Genomic DNA, 25,137 nt, shown 5'->3' with positions numbered 1-25,137 from the left:
AGAATATCCTTGTGGTATAGCAAAGTCATATTCAATTAGGAAGGATCAAGTACACGATTGAATAAAGATCTAAAATTAGCAATCAAGTTGCATTGAAATCAAGTCAACTCATTGTTACTCTCTAATCATTGTAGTAGTGATCTAAATATCTTAATAGAGTTGTCTTAACAAGCTATATGAAATTCCATTGAATTGTTCACAAGAGCTCTAACTAGGCCACTCCTAATAGGGTGATTAAATACTTTAATAGGGTCACACCTAATAGTGTGTTTTTTAACCTTTAACATGGTTGGCTCCTAACAGGGCTCACTTTAGAAGAGTGAAAATCAATAACAAGTTGCTATTGGTGGTTTTTCCCAAATTGGGTTTTGACATTAAATCCTGGTGTCAAATGTGTTCATTTTCTTTATGTGTTTGCAACTAAGTTAAAGTAATGGTAATCTCAGATAAAATCTAATGGTTCTTAAGTTAATTTATTACTAAGCTAATCTAGTTACTACTGAGTTATAGCATTCTTTGTGTTTACTGAGCTTCAGTAGTATTCAACTATTTGTTTACATGTTGTACTAACATCAAAAGGGATCTGGGATTTATTTTAGTAGTAACTAATTTACCCCTCCCCTCTTAGTTACTCCTCTTATATTTGTAACACTAGGACCCCTAGAGAGACATGTTAGAACTAAATGGGTCTAACCTATGACCCACTTCGACCCATGTGGTTGATTAGCATATGTCTCTAGGGGTCCTAGGAGCCCTAGAGACACATATTGCAATGAAATTGGTAGAAGGGAATCATAAGTTAGCTTATGATCCCATTCAATTGATATGATTGATTATTTTATGTCTCTAAGGGTGTGAGGACCCCTAGGACACATATTCAGATGAAATCAATTAAAGGCAATTGTAGGTTAGTCTATGTCCCCATTCAACACATATAATAAATTACTATATCTCCCTAGAGGTCATAGAACCCCTAAGGACATATGTCATGATGAAGTGGGTTGAAGATGGTAGTAGGTTATCCTATGACCCCTTTCAAACCTTGTGATTGATTATGATATGTCCCTAGGAACCTTAGGGACACATGCCACTAGAAAATGGATCAAAGGGGGTTGTAGGTTAGCCTACAATCCCATTCAATCTATATGATAGAGTACCATATGTCCCTAGGGGTCATAGGAGTCCTAAGGACACATGTAATGATGAAATGGGTCAAAGGGGATCATAGGTTAGACTACAACCCCATTTGGCCTGTATGATCAATTACCATATATCCCTAGGAAATATTATGATGAAATGGGCTGAAGGGGGTCATATGTTAGCCTATGACCCCATTCAACCCTTAAGATGGATTATGATATGTCCCTAGGGGACCTATGAGATCTAGGGACACATGTCATGATTAAATTGGTCCAAGGGAATCATATGTTAGCTTATGATCCCCTTCAACCCATATGATTGATAACCATATGTCCCTTGGGATTCTAGGACCCTAAGAGACACATGTCATGATGAAATGGGTCAAAGGGGGTCATAGGTTAGCTTACAATGTGATTTGACTCATATGATTGATTACCATATGTCCCTAGGGGTCCTAGGACCCGTAGGGAACATGTCATGATGAAATTGGTTGAAGGGGGTGGTCACTTAGCTTATGAGTCCATTCAAACCATATGTCCCCTAGAGACACATTTCATGATGAAATGGGTTGAAGGGGGTTGTAGGTTATCCTACAACACCATTTAACCCTTAAGATAGATTATGATATGTTCCTAGCAGTCCTACAACCTGTAGGGACATATGTCATGATGAGATGGGTTGAAGGGGGTCATAGGTTAGCCTATGACACCCTTTTAGTCATATGATCAATTACCATATGTCTCTAGGGGTCCTAGGACCCCCAACAACATATGTCACAATGAAAAGGGTTGAAGGAGGTTGTAGGTTAGCCTATGACCCCGTTCTACCTATATTACCAATTAACATATGTTCTTAAGGGTCCTAGGACCCCTTGGCACACATGTCACGATACGACCTCATTTGACCTATATGATCTATTAGCATATCTCCCTAGGGGTACTATAATTCCTAGGGAGACATGTTGAGATGAAATGGTTCGAAGGGGGTCGTAGGTTAGTCTATGAACCCATTTGATCCATATGATTGATTACCATTTTTCCATAGGGGTCATAGGACCCCTAGGGACACATGTCCTAATGAAATGGGTTGAATTTGACCAATATAATCAATTACCATATATCCCTAGGGGTCCTAGGATCCCTAGGGACACATTTCATGATGAAATGGGTTGAACGGGGTTCATGGATAGCCTATGTCTTGATTCAACCCTTAATATGGATTACAATATGTCTACAGGGGTGCTAGGACCCCTAGGGATACATGTTATGATTAAATGGGTCAAAGGGGGTTGTAGGTTAGCCTACAACTACCTTTGACCTCTATGATCAATTACCATGTGTCCTTATGGGTCCTAGGACTCCTAAGGACACATATCATAATGAAATGGTTTGAAGGGGGTGGTAAGTTATCCTACAACCCAATTCAACCCATATGATCGATTACCATATGTCCTTCGTGGTCCTAGGACCCCTAGGGACTCATGCCGTGATGAAATGGGTTGAAGGGGGTTGTAAGTTAGCCTACAACCCCATTTGAATCATATGATCAATTAACATATGTTCTTAGGTGTCCTTAGACCCTGAGGGACATATGTCATTATGAAATGGGTCAAAAGTGGACTAAAAGTGGACATATCACAATGAAATGGGTCAAAGGGGGTCGTAAGTTAGCCCACGACCCCCTTTGACCCATATGATTGATTATAATATGTCTATAGGGGTCCTAGGGCCCTTGGGACACATGCCACAATGAAATGGGTCGAAGGGATAATAGGTTAGCCTATATCCCCATTAAACGCATATGACCAATTACCATATGTCCCTAGGTGTCTTAGGACCCTAGGGACACATTTTGTGATGAAATGTGTCCAAGGGGATTGTAGGTTAGCCTAAAACTATATTTAGCCCATATGATCGAATACCATATGTCCCTACATGTCCTAGGACCCCGAGGGACACATGTCGTGATGAAATGAGTTGAAGGGGGTCATAGGTTAGCCTACAACCTATTCAACCCATATTATCAATTACCATATGTCCATAGGGGTTCTAGGACCCCTAAGGACACATGTCATGATTAAATGGATTGAACCTACAACCCCATTCAATCTATATGATCAATTACCATATGTCCTTTGGGGTCCTAATACCCCTAGGGACACGTCTGATGAAATGAGCCAAAGGGGCTCGTAGGTATGATCCCATTTGACCCATATGACCAATTACTATGTCTCCTAAGGAGTCATAGGACCCCTAGTGATGGATGTCATGATGAAATGGGTTGGAGGGGGTTGTAGGTTAACTTATGACCCCCTTTGACCCTTATGATCAATTACAATATGTCCTTAGGGGTACTAGGACCCCTAGGGACACATGTTGCAATGTAGTGGGTTGAAGGAGGATTGTAGGTTAGCCTATGACCCCATTCAACCTATATGATCAATTACAAAATAAGATATAATAAATGTATATAATAATATATAATATATAGTAACTATATTATATAATAATATATAATAAGTAAATTCTTTATATATCCTCTAGGGACACATGTTGTGATGAAATGGGTTGAAGGGGGATCGTAGGTTAGCCTATGACCTCATTCAACCTATATGATCAATTACAAAATAATGTATAATAATTTTATATTTAATAATATATAATATATAATAACTATATTATATAATAATATATAATAAGTAAATTCTTTATATATTTAGATAATTGTTCTCAAATATATATGTATTTATTTAATGAACAATATATATGATTATAAATACTATATCATATTATAATATTATATATTATTATATTATATAATAATAATAGTAATAATAAATTACTATATTATATAATAATAATATATTACTATATTACATAATAATAATAGATTACTATATTATATAATAATAATACTATATTAATATCTAATAATAATATATAATTATTCTCTAGTAAATACCCTAGTTCCCTCCAAATTTTGCATGTGGATTTTGGGTGCCCGATATCATATCAAGTATGTTATGTGGGATTGGATACCCATTGTGGCATCGGGTACTTAGATCTATTTACTAGAAGCTCTTTACCAAAATAGTCTTTGTCACTACAAACCTGATAATCATGTTTTTTTGGCTTTTTCATGGGTTTGTTGAAAAGCTTTGTTTGGGGTCCATTGTTTGAAAATAATTCTAGAAAATTTGATTAGGTGTCTAGTATTGTTTTCTAAATGGGTAAGCAGTGATTGTCAAAAGGATAAATGCAAAAGGAAGGTATTGAATGAAGACACTGTAACATATAAGAAAAGAGATAGGGTATGTTAAATGTCAATCAAGTTGACAATGTATTGATCAAAGGTGAAATCATAGAGTCAAACAATTAATATATTTAGTTGGGGAATTTAAATGTACCAATTTATAATGACAATGCCAAGATTGAAAATTTGTTTAATGAAAATTTACGAGATCATAATGTGAATGCCATGATTGACCATGTCATAAATGAAAATACATAGAAATGTTAAATATCTCCTAATTATAACCGAAATGAAGTTCCTAGAATACTAAAATGGTTAATTTAAGTTGATGAAATGATTATTAGTAATTTGGAAGGAAAAGAATCACAAAGAACCATTTGGTTATGGGCTTCAAGACTATATAAGATGTTTTTCAACAATAAGGCAATGGTGGAGCAATGCCAACTTTTTATGCACCTATTAAAGATGCAAAAGAGGAGACCTATTTTTTAAAAATTGATGATTTGTGTCAATAAGAAAATGGAAAGACATGTTATTTTCTATTGATGTAATAATGATGAAACACATGAGATATTGTAAATATAAAGTTGTTGATTTAATGGAAGAAACAAGGATATTTGTACTTAATGTAATTTAGAGGGACCTAACATATGATGTTTTTACTTAATACTAACACAAATCTTGCATTATGCCTAGTTCCAAAAACTTGAGGGAGCTAAAAAATAATTTTTTTACTTAATAATACCCCTAGTGAGACCCTTGTTCTGACCATAGAGATCCTGCAATGTTTGCATCCACCCTGTATCAAAGAGTCTCTAAAATGTTTTAAGTGCATTCGAAGATCCATCTTCTGAGGGTTATACCTCAAAGCTCATGGGGGCTACTAGTAAAATATTGAAAGCTACATGATGGTGATGTCAAGATCTATAATAATCTATCTCATTTTGGAGAGATCACATTCTATTTGGATTTGGCATAGCGATCTCGCTGGATGCCAAAACTTGTTGTGTGCCTTAGTTCATTGGTGCATCACCATGTAATATTGAAACCACTAATCTTGGCATCAAATTATCAGTGCCATTAGCTTCATATGGACAAGTGAACCCTAGTGACACCCTTGTTCCAACCACAGAGAACCTACAATATTCATGATCACCTCGTATTGTGGAGTCTCCAAGATACTCTAAGTGCATTTGGTGATTGATCTTCCCTAGGCCATAACTCAGAGCTCATGGGGAAAATTGATGAAATGTTGAATGCTACAGGATGGTGATATTGATTTTTACAATAATCTATCTAATTTTGGAGAGATTACAATATGTTTGGATTTGGCATAATGATCTCACTCGATGCCAACACTTGCAGTGTGCCTTAGTTTATTGGTGCATCACTACATAAATTTGAGACCACTAATCTTGGCATCAAATCATCAATGCCATTAGTTCCAAATGGGTGGGTGAACCCCAGTGACATCATTTTTCTATCCATAGGGATCCAAAAACATTTGTGATCATCCTATATTGAACAGTCTCCAAGATGCTCTAAGCATGTTCAGAGATAGATCTTTCAAGGGTCATAACCTAGAGCTTGTGGGAGATATTAGTGAAACTTTGAATTCTAAAAGACATTGATGTTGAGGTATAAAATAACCTATCACACTTCAAATATATCACATTCTATTTGGATTTGGCACAATGATCTCGCTTGATGTCAAAACTTGTAGCGTGCCTTAGTATATTGGTGCATCATTGCATAACTTTGAAACCACTAATCTTGACATGAAATAGTTAGTGCAATTAGATCTATATGAGTGGTTAAACCCTAGTGACACCCTTGTTCTGGCCATGGAAAGCATGTAATGTTCACAAGCACCCCATACTGAAGAGGCTCTAAGATGCTCTAAGTGCGTTTAGCGATCAAGATTTTGAGGGTTGTAACTTAGAGTTCTAGGGGTTATTGGTGAAATGTTGAATTCTACTTCATGGTTATGTTGAGGTATATAATAAGCTATCTCATTTATGAGAGATCACATTTCTTTTGGATTTGGCATACCAATCTCGCTCGATGCCAAAACTTTTAGTGTGCCTCAGTTCATTGGTGCATCACTGCGTAACTTTGAAACTGTTAATCATGGCATCAAATTGTCTATGCCATTAACTCTGAATGGGTGGATGAACCCTAGTGACACCCTTGTTCTATCCATGGAGAGCCTACAATGTTTGTGGCCACCTCATATCAAAGAGTCTCCAAGATGCTCTAAGTGCGTTTGTAGATTGATCTACTAAGGGTTGTAACTTAGAGCTCGTGGGGGCTATTAGTGAAATGTCAAATTCTATAGGATGATTATGTCAAGGTCTAAAATAATGAATCTCATTTGAGAGAGAACACATTTTATTTGGATTTGACACAATGATCTTGCAAAATGCTAAAACTTTGAGTGTGCCAAGCAGTTAATTAGTGCATCACTATGTAACTTTGAAACTATTGATCTTGGCATCAAATCATCAATTCCATTAGCTCTAGATGGGTCAGTTAACCCTAGAGACACCCTTGTTCTAGCTATGAAGAGTGTGCAACATTTGTGACCACCCTATACCGAAGAGTCTCCAAGATGATCTAATTTCATTTGGAGATTGATCTTTTGAGGGTTGTAAGTCATAGTTCTTGGGGCTATTGGTGAAATATTGAAATCTACAAGATGATTATGTCAAGGTTGATAATAACCTATTTCATTTTTGAGAGATCACATTTTACTTGGATTTTGCACAATGATCTCATTCAATGCCAAATTTTTTGGTGTGCCTCAGTTCGCTGGTGCATTATTGCGTAACTTTGAAACTACTAATCTTGACATCAAATCATTAGAAAAATTATATTTAGATGGGTGACTGAACCCTACTGATACCCTTTTTGTGGCTATAGAGAACCTACAATGTTCGTGGTCACCCCATACCAAAGAGTCTCCAAGATGCTCCAAGTGCATTTGGAGATTGATCTTCTAAGTTACTAAGGGTTGTAACTTAGATCTCATAGGGGATATTGGGGAAACATTGAATGATACATGATAGAGATGATGAAGTCTATAATAACCAGTCTCATTTCAGAGAAATCAAATTCCATTTGGATTTGGCACAATGATCGTGCTCGATGCCAAAACTTGCAGTGTGCCTCAAGTCATTAGTGCATGATTGTGTAAGTTTGAAACTACTAATATTGGAATTGAATCATTAATTTCATTATCTCTAGATGGGTGGGTGAATTCTAGTGACACCCTCATTTTGACCGTGAGGAGCCTGCAATGTTCACGGTCACCCCATACCAAAGAATCTCGAAGATACTCTACGTGCATTTGAAGATTGATCTTATGAGGATTATAACTTTGAGCTCATGAGGCATATTTGTGAAAATTTGAATACTATAGGATGGTGATGTGGAGGTATACAATAACCTATCTCATTTTGGAGAGATCCAATTTCATTTGGATGTGGCATAATGATCTCGCTTGATGTGAAAACTTGTAGTGTACCTCAATTGATTGGTGTATCCCTGCATAACTTTAAAACAAATAATCTTGGAATTGAATCATTAGCACCATCAAATATATTTTGGTAGGTCAACCCTAGTGACACCCATTTTCTAGCCATAAAGAGCCTATAATGTTTGCAGCCACCCCTTACTGAAGAGTCTCCAAGATGCTCTAAGTGCATTTGGAGATCGATCTTACAAGGGTTGTAACTTAGAGCTCGTTGTGGATATTAATGAAATGTATAATGCTATTAGATGGTGATGTTGAGGTCTAAAATAACTTATCTCATTTTGGAGAGATCACTATCTATTTGGAATTGGCATATCGATCTCACTCGATGCTTAAACTTGCAATGTGGCTTAGTTCATTGGTGCATGACTATGTCACTTTGAAACCACTGATCTTGGAACCAAATCATAAATGTCGTTACCTCCAGATGGGTAGGTGAACCCTATTGACACCCTTTTTTTGATCGTGGAGAGCCTGCATCATTTGGGGCCTACTGAAGAGTCTCAAAGATGCTCTACTTACATTTGGAGAGTGAACTTCTGAGGGTCATAACTTAGAGTGCATGGGGGCTATCGGTGAAAATTTGAATGCTACAAGATAATGGTATCAAGGTCTACAATAAATTATCTCATTTTTTAGATATCCCATTCATTTTGGATTTTTCACAATGATCTCGTTCGATGCCAAAACTTGTAGTGTGCCTCAGTTCATTGGTGCATCACTATGTAACTTTGAAACTACTAATCTTGGTGTTGAATCATCAACACCATTAGCTCTAGATGGGAGGGCAAACCCTAGTGACACAATTTTTTTGGCCATAGAGATTTTTCATCATTCATACCCACCCCATACTGAAGATTCTCCAAGATGCTCCAAATCCATTTGGAGATTGATCTTCCAAGGGTCATAATTTGAAGGTCATAGTGGCTATCAGTGAAATTTTGAATGCTATAGGAAGGTGATGTTGATGTCTACAATAACCTAGTGAGACCTAGTGATACCCCTATTTTGACTATAGAGCCCCAATAAAATTTACAACCAGTACATACAAAAATATCTCATAAGTCCAAACTTGGGCTCCTAAGACGAAATTAGCCATGGATTTAGCTAATTGTAGATATCGTAAGGGATTGCACAGATCATTTTAAATTAAGCATATACGATATAATTTAAAATTAAATATTGCATCAAAATTTGATAATAAAGGTTGTTAAAGTGTTCTTCACAAATTATTGCATTTGAATTGATTATAACAAACATGATCCAAATGAATTATATTCCATAAACATTAACAATACACATGATCCACAATAACTTGAGGAATAGTACTATAAGTTAATATGTATATCCTTGTGCACATAAATGACAAAAATATATATCAAAATACATGTATCCATAGATAAATTACGTAAATATATATCAAAGTTCATGTATCCATAAAAAATTTATGTTAATATATATCAAAATACATATATCCATATACAAAAGGTGGCTGATCATGCCATCAAAATGTGTATAATATCAATGTTTATGTATACAATGTGGCATATGCCATCTCAAAATGTCTCATGACACATTCTATGAAAACTATACTATCCTATGCTATTGGAAGACATTCAAAATGCAGCCTCTTTGCTAAACTAGGTGGATCAGATGCCTCCTACATAAACAAAAAGGGGGAAAAAAAGGTTAGACTATTAAAATTGAAATACTAAAATGCATAATGATCCATTTTTAATGAAGATTTATATTTTCAAACTTTAATCATAAATAGCTCTCTTTTCGACTTCCTATAGTGGTTAGGAGTCCTCTCATATGTCCTCAGTAATGCTTGAACCTTATTGACTGTGGCATGTATATGTTCAAGTATGGTTGTCATATATTTATATATATGGACCTATAACTTAAACTATAACATTATAATTTATAGAATACTAGGCTTATAATATATAATCAATAATTCAAACTAAAATCTACCTTCGTCAACTCCTCCTTTTGATATAATGGTTGTGTGAGCAAAGATGCAAAACTCTGATGTCCAACCGCTTATGCACAAGGTGTTTCCTATAAGATAAAAAATTTGAGTTGTTAATATCATGGAAATGAGTTTTGAATTTAGTTATGAAAATAAGGAAAATAACAAATAAATTATACTTATAGACACAATGGGGCTTTCTCTACGAATGGAAATGACAGAGGCTCTGTGATGTTGAATTTTCCTCGACTCATCACCAGTAGTCACACCCTGTACAATAAATATTACAATTCAATTTCATTAGCACGATTTTTTTTTACAAGAATGCATTGATATATAATCACTTTAAAAGCACCTAATTACCTTTCCCTTGACAATGGGTTGTGCCTCTAGCCCCTCACTCTGCCCCCCATTGATAGGTGATACCTACAAGAGAAAAGAAAGATTAGAAAACATATATTTTCCAATATCAAATAGAAAAACAATAAGAATAAAACATAATTTAATGTAGATTTCTGAAGGCCAAATGAAATAGCGAAGAGCATGACCTCATCAACCTATCTAAGCTCCTCCTCAGTCATTAACTAAAAATGTATGAAGATCACATACATGTATAGGTCACTATGGGTTAAAATTATTTTATTATAAAGATTAACTTTAAATCACATATGTCATAACAAAAAAATCTTTACATGTACTAACATAGAAGGATCCCATGGCTCTGCAATTCCCTGCTCTCTCACGTCAGGGTGTATAGTCTGTGCAGGCACATCTACTATATCATCCTCCTCAAATAGAAATTGATTCTCTCAAATATCACCAATGGGACCCAAACAAATATTCTTGCACGTTATGCAAGTATGGGGCACACAAACATCATTGATGATGAACTCGTGCCAACATCATCAACATAGGGAGGCAACACTGATCTACCCTAAGATATCAATAGGCTACTCAATATAAGGATGGATCTAATAGTCTAAGAGCTAGCCTATGGAATGATATTAGGATGTTGCACTAGAGGAGGCAGGGAGACATCAGTAGGGGGAGACAAAAGTTCTAGCTTTCTCCTATTGGGAAAAGGGTCTATCTTAAGGAGCTCCTCCTCCTACACCCATGTTGGGCCTCATGCTCTAGTAGTTCACCTTGAGGTCCAAAAAAAAATTAGCATATAGGTTTCTAATGAAATAAATGGCACCTCTAAATTTCTTAGTGCAGGTTTGTCAAAAGCCATCCACCAATGATCTCAAAAAATTACATCTGTAGCCTCATTTGTGCACCATTTCATTGATAATTTAGGCATTGTATAGTTTACCATTTTTACCAATTTTTAGATTTTCAAAAAAGTTAACTATATCATCTTTACTTATGTTTAGGGCCGCAACCTCATCATAGTCCAACCCATCATCAAACATGGAATGCACTTGGTCACACCAATGAAGATCAGCATTTGGTTCATTGAAAGGTGTCTAAATATTATCCACTATGGTGTTTAACATGGAAAACATGGGAGCCAATGCATGTATAGTGTTATATGTGGTTTGAAAACACCTCAGTTCGGTAAGATTTTCTTGTATCAAATCTTCAATTCAAGAATGTTTCTGAGGGTGTAGGGGATCATTTGGTGGATGGTTTTGAGTAGGTACTAGATTGTTTGGTGGAGGTTTTTGAGGAACATTATTTCATGTTTCAGTGTTATCAATATCATTCATTTCAGCCATACCTATTAAATTACAAAACTACATTTTATGTTTTCAATTAAAATAAAACAAATCAACAATTACTATTAAAAAAAACTTAATTTTAAATATAATTCATCAAAAACCATCAAATAAAATCTAATTTTAAATATAATTAATTGAAAACCATCAAATAAATTTTAAAAAATAACTTATTTAAATTGTATACCCATTTTCGTATTAGGTGCTTGAGCAAAAATAATGCTAAATGATGGAAAATGAAAATGATTGATTTCTCTCAGCTTTTGTTTAAATTCTTAGTCAGAGGTTTTGGATAATCGATCTCAAATCAGATACCCAATGTGATATTAGGTACCCAATAATGGATTAAATAACTAATTAGGGTTGATCTAACCATTTTACCTTAGTATCAAGATGGGTGGAAAGAAGCCCTAGAAAATTTTGAAATGCTATTAGACATTCTAAAACTCTACCTTTTTGGCATTGCCACTTTTTGGCACACCATGATCCTACATATGCCTAAAAGCTAAAATCATCTGAGTGAGTAAAATTTTGAGAAGGAGAAATAGTAGAGTTCTGAACAAGAAAAGGTAGTTGTTACTCTTAAAAAATCACTTTATATTGTTAGTGTTTAACCATTATAGTAGAAATTCTTGGATGCATCAAGTACACCTAACAAGTCTATGAAATCCTAAATGGTAACATCAATTCATTGTATTTGTAAGTTTTTTAATTAAGCCACTATTTTTAGTCAAGGACATGGAGTAATAAGGTCAAGATTATCTCTAACTAGGTTGTTTCTGATTAGAGATTGCTTTAGAAGAGTGAAATTTTTGGGTTGCTCATCTTAGGTGTTTTTTCCCTTAACAAGGTTTCCATGTTAAAATATAAGTGTCAAAATATGTGAATGTTTTTGATAAAGGAGGTAGTGAGAGGGCCCTAAACCTTGAACCCAAATATTAAAAATACAAAGAAACACATCTTAGGGCCATTACAACCAAGCAGCTAGCCTATAAGACCATAACCAACATACAAGGCACTCCTCAAAATAATCAAAAGCATTCAAGATCAACCACTACAAATGACACTAGACAAAAGAAAAACAACTCAACCAATTAAAGATTGCAAACTAAAAACCAAAGAACCAGCTTGCAATCATAGAAATCCAAAATATAGGAATCGATTAATTGTATGCCAATAATATAGCTGTAACAACTTAAGTCTTAATATTGCACAAATAATTAGCAACTAAAAACTTAGTTCTCTTAAAGTAATGATAGTTCACAAAAATATAAAGCATTTTGAACTTAATACTAATAAAAATTCTAACACGTCTGCAAGAGGTGAATTGAAAGAACTAAAACAGAAAGAAAGACTAATTTTTTTAAAAATTTCATTCCAATCCTTGATCAGTTGGGTGAGCTCCCCTTGCCAATTAGTGATGCTCCTAGCCTACTCTATATTTTAGTTTTCCTTAACAATCAGGTCCACCTTCTTATACTTGTGCACCCTTCTCTTTCCCATGATCATACCCAGAAGCATTCTTTCTAAATTGTTTGAATGTTATTTATGTTGCAAGTTGTTTTACAAATTCAATAGTTTACTGAAACTCGGCGATAACAAACATATCACTAGGTAATAATTGAAAAATTATTGTTAGTTGAGAATGTAAGGAACAATTTGACAATAGATTGTAAAGAAGTGGATATACGATTTAAGTATTAAGTTGGATATGTCTATTGAGTAATTAAATTAAATTTTGTTTATATTAATGATGCTTTGATGGTGTTGAAATGTTTGAAGGGACTATGAGATAATAGGACATAAAATATTCAATGCCCCTTAGTTATCTAACACTTCATGGTCCATATATATATATTATCAAGGAAGCTAAAAGCTAATTAGTTAACTTTAATTAAGTGTTTATATCCCACTTATTTAGAAAAAAGAATGTGATTGTTAAGTGAGATTTAAAAAGGGATTCATCATGTCTTCGAATGACGAGGATGAGATTAATTATGAAATAAAGTTGTTTTTTAATTAGGATACTTGACAAGTAAAAATAGGGTCATTTTACTTATTTCTATGCAGAATAGAAGTGCTTTGGGAAAAAAATGAAATTATTTGGGGAAGTATTTGAGATGTAATAACGTGTTGATAAAGTATCATACGTAATATGGGTTGTTTTACTTTTATTTCTTTTCAAAGAAATTTATTGTTTGGAGAAAATTTGAGAGATTGAATCTATAACTTGCTAAAATGGGTGGGAAATTGTGAAGAACGGAACCCAATAGTTGTGATAAATGGAAGAAGGAGAAGGAAATCTAGGAAAAATTGGATGAAGCGGCTTGGTTGCTTGAATGGACAAAATTAAATTGGAAAAACCTAAAGTCACAAATTTGTTTTTGAAGGGCTAGAATAATGACAAAGTTAACCTAGGTGCTAAGAAATTTTAGCTTAATGTAGTGATAATGGAAAAAATAAAGAGTCTTAGTGATAAAGGTGAGTTCTTTTTTCATGACCTAAAGTATTCAAAATTGTTAGCTAAGAAGTTTCCCAAAAATATGAATGGTAAATTTGTTAAAGAGGAGGGTGGTATTTATGTTGTGTGGTCCACTAAATTTCTTCTGAGGCATGCTCTTATTATGATAATGGAGTATGTTTCTCTTGACAAGAGAAATGATTGAGCTCATACCTATTAGTTTGTGCTTCTTATTCACTTTAGATATTAAAAAGGTTTAGTTTCCCTTCAATTTTTGTTGTCCATTGTCTCGTAGTACCAATGCATTATGGTCCAAACTTGATAAACTGATCTTGCATGAGGGTCTTATGAGGATGATTTACAGTTATGCAAAATATTTTTTTCCTAATCCTTTTTCAAGGAAGATTGCATAACATTGTGCTATTATGGCTAATTTGGGGGATAAATTTGGGAAATGAAATAGGATATCAGGGGAATTAGGTATGGATTCCCATGGGTTCTTCAAAAAGGAAGTAGGCTAAAGTCAATTATGTGGAGCTGGTCTCACAATCTGAAGAAGAAAGTGAATATGAAGAAGAGAAAGATGTGAGTGAAGGGAAGGGGAAAGGAGATATGAATGCATAAAATTTAGATGAAGTTGAAAACAGTGAATCTACAAAAAGATCATTTTGATTGGTAATGACCTAGCTTCCCCTCCTTCTCCATGTTGGGGTCATAATGAGATGATTTCTCCAATGGTTATCAAATAAAAAGATATACAAGCTCTTCAAGAGAACACGAAAGAAGAGGAGCCTAAAGAAACCATTAGGTTTGTTGACTAAGATAATTTAGTTGAGCATTACTTATTTATTTCTATGCAAGAAGATTATGGAAAGGACACCAAGGACCAGACTCATAGCCAAAAAATTAATCAAAAATGGATAAGGCTTTCTAGAAGAAAAAAGAAAAGAGAAAGGTTATGATTCCTATGTTGCAAATGGTTGTTGAGGAGGAGTTCAATGAGAATATTACAGAGGAAGATATAAATGACCTAGCTATCAAACCTCCTCATAGTTTTTTGCAAAGTACAAAATTTGTTTCCCACAACTTGCTCAAACTCAATAAATATAATTTCCATTCCCTTGAAATGCATAATTTAAAATGCAAAGTAGTTGAAGGGAAAATAAAGGAGATATAGATTAAAGAGAATAAGAAAGGGTAGAAGGAGAAGGAGGTACAACATAAGGTTAATATGGAGATAATAGAAGAAATTAAGAGAATTTTTTTTTTAAAAGTGGATGTGACTAGATATGCTTTGTTCACATACTAGGGTTTGATTGAAACCATTGTTGAGTGCATGAATAGGATGTTGGTATCTTAGATCAAGATGAGGAGATGCTGTTGGTTCTTGATCTAGAGGAAGTTGAGAAGGAAGATGAGGAGATTAGGTCTAGTAAATATACTAGATCCAACACCTAGAAGAAGCAAAAGAAAGAGACCTAGATTGACAAAAAATAAATCAAAAAGATCACTGAGAAGATCAAAACCATTTAGCAGTAATTAAAATAGAAGGTGGAAGAATTAGTCAACCTTCTTCTATCTCTATGTTGTCTCTTTTTTATTTTCTAGTTAAAATATTAGTGTTTTAGATCATGTTTGTTTTTGTATTGGCCAATTCAAAGTTATGTTGGTTGTGGTTATGGGTGTGTCTTTTAGTCAAGTCAGTATTTTATTTTGGGACTTTTATAATAAAATATGTTTGTAAAAGTCTTGGGGTTCTAGGTCCTCTGTAAAAAACATGTTTTATCCTTAATTAAAAAAAAGGTTTCTTCCATAATAAAAAACAAAATAAAACCAATAGTAAATTTTCCATTATCTTAAGATTCAAGAAAATTTTGAGATAACTCAGGGTTGAAGTCTTGCATCTCCTAAACATATTTTTCCATGTGCCCATCTGAAATGATCTTCCCAAAATTTTTTTTACTCTTATATTCGACACACTTATTACATTCAATCTGGTTCATATCCACACCTATGCTAATAGATAACCAAACCCCACCATTCACAATACTCTTCCTAAGTCTAAAGACCCAATAGACAACAAGAAAAAATAAATTCACATGCTTAAAATATTTGTAGAGGAAAAACCACCTATAGAGACCTAGAGAAGAACATATACAAAAGCAATGAAAAAATAACAAACAACTAGCTCTCAAATCTCTTTAAAATTAATTTACCCCATTAAAAACACTCCTTACATCTCCATCAAAGCACGTAGTGGAGATATCTTGAGAGATCACCCCATGAGCCTTCGTAGTGATAGATGCAAAATCTTCCCAAAATTTTAACAAATCAAATTACATTTATTGTATTGTTAGCATGTTTGCAAAATTATTGCCTTTATAAAGTCTATATTGGAAAATCACATTATCTTCCTTGCAAACTAGAATCATTATTTTCTTAATAACTTATCTTTGCTTCCAATCCATGTCAATATTTTCATTCAAAATATTATTAATTAAATTTAGAGAATCTCCTTCAACAATAGTTTTGTTGTAATCCTTTGTATGAGCTAATGTGACTCCATGGAAAGAGCTAAAATCTATACCATGTAGGTCATACAGGCTCCCATGCTGATAACATAAGTGATGAATAATGTGCTTGTGGAGTCTCTTATGATACTAGTGCCACCCATCTAACCAGGGTTTCCAATACAAGATCCATTAAACTTTATTTTTATCCATCCATGCCATTTAATACTATTGCTTTAACAAGTCTTAGCAAATTTTTACTTTTTAAGAATTTTGCAAGGTGTAATATTCTAAAATATCCCGACCAGTAGATCTTAGAGAAAATTTGTAAGCAGAAGGGTTAATTATATTCATTTTATATTTGATATTACTAATAAATGGATGGAATTCTATACTAACACCCTTGCTTGTATCTCCAAAGATGCAATTATACCACTCCTTCCATAAGGACTAGCTACCTTGTAAAAGAGCATTCCACCTCATCTCTTTAGTAAAAGGATAATTAGAAGGGGGGTTCAAAGAATCAATTACCGACATTGGATTGTTACTAGAACCCTATTAAATTTTGAAAAAGATGATAATAAATTGTCTAGCTTTACAAGAAAAAGAACAATAAAACACAATGTGAGAAATAGTTTCTTCATCTTGTCATACATCACACATTCTATTAACCAATTATTTGACAAATTATCGACCATAAAATTTTGTATAAGGGAGGACTTTTAGATTCTAAATCTTACTCCATTGAATTCATGAGGTCATTTTGAGGTCAATAACAAAAATCCAAATTTAACTAAGTAGATTCATAAAGTAGAATTATTTTAGATTAGAATATCCTGTTGATTTATTCTCTAGAATCTAAGAGAAGAAATATATTGGATATTCTTCTCAAACTAATTAATCTCAAATTTCCACTTTGTGGGAATAACATAAATGCCCCAGTAATCTATAACTTTTTTGTAGAGATACTCAAAAAACTCTTGATGACTTGTAATAGTAGGTGAAAGTCAAAGGGATTTTGAGTTACATAAGGATCCTATCACAAAACAACATCTTGAGTGTTGTTAAGAATGTAGTAACAACCTTTGGTTAAGATGGATGATGTTTTAAAATTGTTCTATATGTTAGAACCATTTGAGATTGAAAATTTGAAAAGGAGGAATCCCTCATAGTTGTTTAAATACTTTACCCTCATAATTACAATCCAATATTGTTTAGATCTTATGATATTATATTCTACCTTCCTAAATAAGGAAATATTAATAAGATGTGTGGCTCTAACATTAAGGCCTATTTGGTCCTTCATATAGTAGACAATATTCCAATTAACCAGAGAAAGATAATTTTTCTCCTCAACTCCAACACATGAAGTGTTAGAATATTTGGAATAAATGAAAAGGGAGCTGGGGTGAATCAATTATCCATAGGTCTAGATGTACAAATAAAACACCTAAAACTTCAAGAAACTTAACCCAATAACTCACTAAATAAAACTATGCATACTAATCCAACTTATTCATTCCATTTTAGCTCTCTATTCTACATCTTCTAAATTGCAAAAAATTATCATAGTCAACAATAAACTTAAAATTAAAATGAATAAGTAGCATAAATACAAAAAAAAACATCCTAACAATGTTTGATACCAGGATTTAATGTGGAAATTCAATTTAAGAAAAAAACCATGAGTAACATGATACCACTTTTCACTCTTCTGAAGTGAACTTTGTTAGGAGTCAACCCTATTAAAGGTTAATAGAACACTATTAGGTATGACCCGTTTAAAGGATTTAATAACTCTATTAGGAGTGACCTTGTTAGAGGACTTAAGAACATTCCATTAGAATGTCACCTTCATTAAAGGATGTACAAATGATTGTTAGATCAACCTTATTATCTATTTTTAAAATACCAGAATGGTTAGAAAGTAATAAAAAAACTTTGATCTAATAACATATAACTTGCATTGCAAATTCAAATGTATGTTTGGAAAAACTCTGGTTGATTGACTGTACTCCATCATTCTCATCATCTTACTTCTTCTTGGAAACTCTTCAAGAAATCCTTCACCTCACAAACTTCACACTTCTTTCAAGTCTATCCACCACTTGTCTTCACAAGTTTTCAATCCAACAACCCCATAAAACATATCAGATATCTCCTTAAATGGGCAGTCTTAATCTTTTTAATCTTAATTACAGTCATATAGATCTTAGGGTTTATAATCGGATCCAAAACGTTCAATAAATCATCCCATCTTCTTTTACTTCTTCTCTTCTTCATACTTATAGAAACATATCCTCAAATCTTAGCCTTTGATCACTCAACTAATCATTTCCTTTCATTAAATGATATAGCACATCAATCCTTATTGTCAACACATTTTTCTTATTCCAAGATTTCAACTATGTCAACTACAAATCTTGATTCATTTACAAACTATTCTTACGCTATCAATCGACCATTACTTTGCCTTTCTTCATAGTCTTCACTAGATCATTTGGTCATTACTATATTGTTCCACTTAGTCAACATTGTACAAATCATTCAATACTATCACTTAGAAATCTCTATCACTTAGCCAATGCTAATATTTGACCAACACTGTTCTTCTTGACAATCCTTTAGTTCCTTAATCTTTTGCTTCAACTCCTTTATTGACTGTGCAACATTGACACTCGGTCAAGCTTATCCTTTTGAGTTGTTTCAAATCTCAGCTCCATCCAACTTTCTTTTAATTAAATGAAAAACATATTATCTTGTGAAGCACTAACTTATGAAGTGTCCATTGTAATTCTATCTCACTTAACATGTCAATTTAACCTTTCACTAGGTTATCTTATAATATCTTATTTTCAAATCCTCTTCATCAATAAAATGATATGGTTCTCTACACTATTAGCAATGTCTCTCTAGTAGGTTTGACATCAATGACAAAATAACAGTTGTTCCAATTAGGCTCTCAATAATTGTAGCTCCAACACCCTCAAGCTACCATGCAATCCAAAAAGTGACATGACACCTTAAGTGTTCAACTATATTGCATTGCTCTCTCTATGTTGAATGGGTAGACCCTCTTAGTTTCATTCCGATTCTCATCTAGTCATCTTTAGTGATAACAATAGTCTTCCACTTACTTTATGATATCCCTCTTTGTCTATCTCTTTCTATCATATGATCTTCCATCTTTATCTCCTTATATGGTAACCACCTACAAACTAATCTTTCTTTATGTCTTCATTAACAACAGTCTTCATCTTCCTATTTGAAAACAATGCCAAAGACATCTTAGTCACCATAGAAACATCAAGTACACTTTCATATATCTCCTTCATGTAGATATCATAAGTCGCACTTCTACATAGTCTTTCTCTATCTTCAAGTTATCTTCAAAATTACATCTTTACACCATTCCATAGTTTTAGGTAGATCCTAAAGCATGATCTTTTGCATCAATGTTTATAATATTCTGATAATAATATTTGATACAATCCCACACCTTTCCTTAGTTAGTGACAAAGATGGGAATGACCCATAACTTATCTCTCAAGTACTAATGTGCTTCCTTAGGTAATACCTTCGTAAATATATTAGTTATTTGTTCCTTTGTGTTCAAATATTCAAGCCTCACTTCTTTGTCTTTAACCAACTTTCTCAAGTAATGATACTTGATCTAAATGTGTTTTTTCTAAGAATGTATCAAAAGATTCTTTGAAATGTTTAGAGCACTCAAGTATTATCATAGTATATTACTATAGTATTAGTAATCTCTTCCTTCATACCTTTCAACAATTACTTGATCTAAACAATGTTAGAACAATTTATTGCTGTGCAACAACATACTTGACTTCTACTGTGGATTGAGAAATATAATTTTTTTCTTTCTTGTCCAAGAAATCAATCTCTTTCCAAGAAATAAAGTTCCCCCACTATTTATTTTCTTGTCATTAATATTTCTAGCCTAATCCGTGCTAGTGTAAACCTTCATCTCAAATTTATCATTCTTATTATACCAAATACCATGGTCTTATGTTCCTTTAAGATATCTCAGTATCCGTTTCACAACCATCATGTGACTCTCCTTAGGATTAGTAAATTCTTTTGCAACTATTCCAACCACTAATGTAATGTTAGGTCGGTTATGTATGACATACAATAATTTTTAAATCATTGACCTATATAATATCTTGTTCACCTCTTTAGAATCATCATTCTTTGAAAGTTTATGTCAATTAACAATAGGAGTTCCAATTGGTCTTGAGTCTTCCATACTTAAAGTTTTCAACATCTACTTGATATATTTGTATTATGTAATGTAGATATATTTCTTCATCTAATATATTTTTGGAGGCCAACAAAGAATTTGATTTTTCTAAATGTAGACATTTCAAACATATCTTCTTCTCATTAGAAAATGATTTATGCAATTCATCTTTTCCTCCAAATATAATATCATCCACAAAAATTTCAGCTAACAATATCTTGCTCTCAGATTCACTTTTCAATTACAGATGGCTATTGTCATTTTTTTTTACAAAGCTAAATTTCACCAAGTATGCATGTAATCTGTCATACCATGAAAAAGATTTATGTAATTTAGATACTATTTTTTTCTTGATAGGGTAAAAATTTCTCAATGTAGACTTCCTCTTCAAGTATACCATTCAGTAAAGTAGACTTCACATCTATTTGATAAAATTTGAATCCTTTGTAAGTATCATATGTAAGTAAAGTCCTTTCTTCTTACAACCTTGCCACTAGTGAAAAAAATTATCCATAGTAAATTCCTTCTTCTTGGGCATATTCTTTACAAAGTAGTCTTTCCCTATTCCTTTTGACTTCACCTTTCTCATTCATCTTGTTCCTAAATACCCACTTTATTCCAATCACAATATTTTTCTTTGGTTTGGGTATTAGAGTCCACATCTTGTTCTTTTCAATTTTCTCAATATCTTCATTCATGGTTGTAATCCAATCTTCATTCTAAAGTATTTCCTTGACTAATCTAGGCTCATTCTCGCATAGTATCTATATGTATCACACCTTAGTCTTTTTCTTGTCATAACTCATGAATCTTTGTCACCAATGATTTGATCTTGTGTATGATTTCATTTTACATTCTTTGCTAGGAAAAGTTCTTATCTTCTTTCTTCTTGCTGATGTTCACTAGGTTAACCTAGTTCAACATGTTTAATCACTTAAGGTTATTTTTTGTTATATCTTTTTCTATATCACAAGTTTAACATTCTGATGGTTGACATTCTCTACCTATTTCTTGGCTTGTGCAGTTTGACACTTAGTAGGCTACTATTGCTTAGTAGGGCCTTTTTATTGTGACTCAAAATTGCTCACATTCTATATTTCTTTTGTTGGTTTTTGAGGCTCGTGAATGATGTTAGATTCTCCTTCATGGATATATATATAAAATTTTTGTAATCTTCAGGTTCTTTCTTGCATTCAACCTCATTCTTCTCTACAAATTCCTCAACTCTAAAATTTGTACTTTTCACAACATTGTTAGTGTTAGAATTCAAACATTTGTATGCCTTACTCTTTTTGGAATAACCTAGGAATATACCTTCAACAATTTTAGCACCAATCTTTTCATTCCTTAAATCTTTCAAAAGATAACATTAGGTGCAGGTCCATACCATAGCTCAAAAGGTGTTTTGGTTTTACTTTTCATGACTTATACTCAATTGAGTGCATACATTACAGTGGTAACAATTTCTCTCCAATAGTTTTATGAAACATTCTTTCCCATCATCAATGTTCTTGCTCAATCCATTGTAGATCTATTCCTTTTTTTAGATCTACCATTCGGTCATGGTATTCTAGGGGAAAACATCTTCCTTTTGATTCCTCTATTATTTCAAAATATGTTAAACTCTCCATATATGAAATCTCCACTCTACACAAATGCCAGTTAAACATTTGAAAACCATAAAAATTATCTTTAAAAAATATTTCAGTCATCATTCTAGAGAAATCATCAACAAATAAGATAAAACACTTATCTCCACAATAGCTATGCACTCCAATAGGATCACATAAATCAGTATGAACGAATTCAAAAATATCATCAGAAGAAAAACAAATCTCTTCAAACTAGACTTATTCATTTTTCTCAACTAGTATTTTTTGCACTTCACCTTATTTGGTTTACTCAATCTTGGTAATCCTCTTACTCTTTTTTTCTTACTAATCTCAACTGATATTTTCAAAATTCATATGACACAATCCCTTATTCCATAGCCAAACATCTTTATATTGTGAAAATAAGTATTTATCTTCAGATAGGTATATATAGAATAAATTGCCTCTTATTTTCTCTCCACTCCTAATTAGTTCACCACTATTGTCATATATATTTTCCTTCTTGTTTAGAAATTTAACTTGGTAGTCTGAAATGATCAACTGTACTGCACTCAATAAGTTATATTTTATATCATCAACCTAGTATGCATTATCACATCTAATCTTATCATTTAGAATAATTGATGCTTTACATTTCACATAACATAGTGCATCATTTCCAAATTTAACATTATTACCATTATACTAAATTAGCCTTTCAAAGTTATGTGTATCATCATTCATATGATGTGAACATCCACTATCAAGCATCCATCTGTCATTTTTTCTTATATGTAAGATTAGAGCAATATTTTCACAATTTTCATCCTCATCAAAATCATCTTTCATAGCAACATACACAACTTATTCATCATTTTCATTAGTACCACTACTAGAACTTTCTTTAGCAATGTAACAAGATTTCTTAACTTTCCCTTTGTAGTCTTTCTTACCTCTTTTATGTTTTTTGTCTGTCTTATCTCAATAGATGCTATCCTTACTCTTATCCTTATCCTCTCTTGTAAAAATATGACCAATTTTATTGCAAGTGAAACAAATAATAAGAAGTTTACCTTTGTATTTACCTCTTCCTCTAGATAGACTCTTAACTAGTAATACCTCAAGTTCATCAAGTTCTCAAATGAAGAAAAGTTCTCCTTTCTCAGCTTTGTTATCTCTCTCTTGTATATTCTGATCTTTAGCTTTAAAGCCTTCAAAATTTCATATAAGCACAAAGATATCAAATACCAAATTGTTAGAATATTTGGAATAACTGAGAGGGGGAGTGAATCACTTATCACCAATTCCATATGTACAAATCAATCACTTCAAATGTCAACAAACTAAACCTAATAACTCATGGAATAAAATTGTTCTCAATAATCCAACTTATTTATTGCATTTTAGCTCTTTTTTCTATATGTGCCAAATTGTAGAAACTTATCACAGTCAACAATAAACTTAAACTTAAAAATAGTGAGTAGAATAAACACACAAAAAACATCCACAGAACATTTGACACTAGGATTTAATTTGGAAACCCAATTTGGGAAACGCCGGTTTGGGAAATTTAGATAACATAAACCACTTAACTACATCATTGGAAACCAATCTGTAAATATTTCTACCAAGAACATTAGCTAAAAAAAATGCAAATAGGGAGATAGAGGATCACCTTTCCTTAAACCACCTACAACCTTGAAATGAATACTTTGGAAAGCTATTGATAAGTAGTGTGAATTTACGAGTTTTTATTCATTTCTAGAAATTTGAAAATACTTTCATTAAACCCAACTTATTTTATAGAAATCATTAGAAACCCCCATGAGACTATATCATCAGATTTAGAAATATCCATCTTTAGAATCATACTCTCTCTTTTTGTTTGCTCCATAGAATGAAGAACTTCATGTAACATAAGAATTATTTTTAAAAAAAATTTCTTCCATAATAAAAAAAATATTAGTGTAGGTGAATAAGATGATCAAGGAGAGGTTTAAGTCTAGAAACCAATAATTTGGAAAAAAATCTATAAACTATTTTACGAAGACTAGTTGGTCAATGTCCTTCATTTTGTTAGCACTATTTTTTTAAGGATAAGAACAATGAACCTATGTTATTCAAATATTTGAGAATATGTTAAAACCCAAAGAAAAAAACTCTTTTATTTTCCATAAAACATCATTAGCAACAATTTTATAGTAATTTTGGAAGAACAAAGGGGGCGGGGGTGGGGCGGGGGTGGGGCGGGGGGGGGGGAGAACCACGAAGACCCTAAGACTTTAGAGGACTAGAGAAAATACCACAAACTTCACTTCTTCTGAAGTGAAATGCATTTCCATCAATATACTCTCCTTTAGAGAGATGTACAAAGGAATACAATCTAGGAAGGAGTTAGGGAAGCCTTATAAACTAGGTTTGAGAGGGGTAGGCTGGACAAGAGATCATTAAAGTAGTTCATAACTTCATTTTCAATATCCATTGAGGAAGTAAGGAAACCTATTAAGGAGATGGTTTCCTTGATTTGATTTCACTCTTTATGTTTCAAGTTTGACTAATTGAATAATTTAGTGATCTAGTTATCCTTAGTAATATGTTGAACTTTTGAATATTTTCTCCAAATGGTTTCTTCCTTATTGATAATAGTATGTAGCTATGCTAAAAGAACATTTTCCTCTTTATATCTA

The 25,137-nt window shown here is 33.0% G+C and overlaps 1 pseudogene; it reads right to left on the bottom strand.

Annotated features, from left to right (window-relative positions):
* LOC149569007 (transcription factor GLABRA 3-like) overlaps positions 1 to 25,137 on the bottom strand; it is a 207,433-nt pseudogene that overhangs the window by 171,758 nt on the left and 10,538 nt on the right.

The sequence above is a fragment of the Cupressus sempervirens genome, chromosome 3, assembly GCF_028749045.1.
Source record: "Cupressus sempervirens isolate cs-2001-9-10 chromosome 3, ASM2874904v1, whole genome shotgun sequence".
In the NCBI taxonomy this organism is placed as follows: domain Eukaryota; kingdom Viridiplantae; phylum Streptophyta; class Pinopsida; order Cupressales; family Cupressaceae; genus Cupressus; species Cupressus sempervirens.
This window is presented reverse-complemented; position numbering and strand designations above follow the sequence as displayed.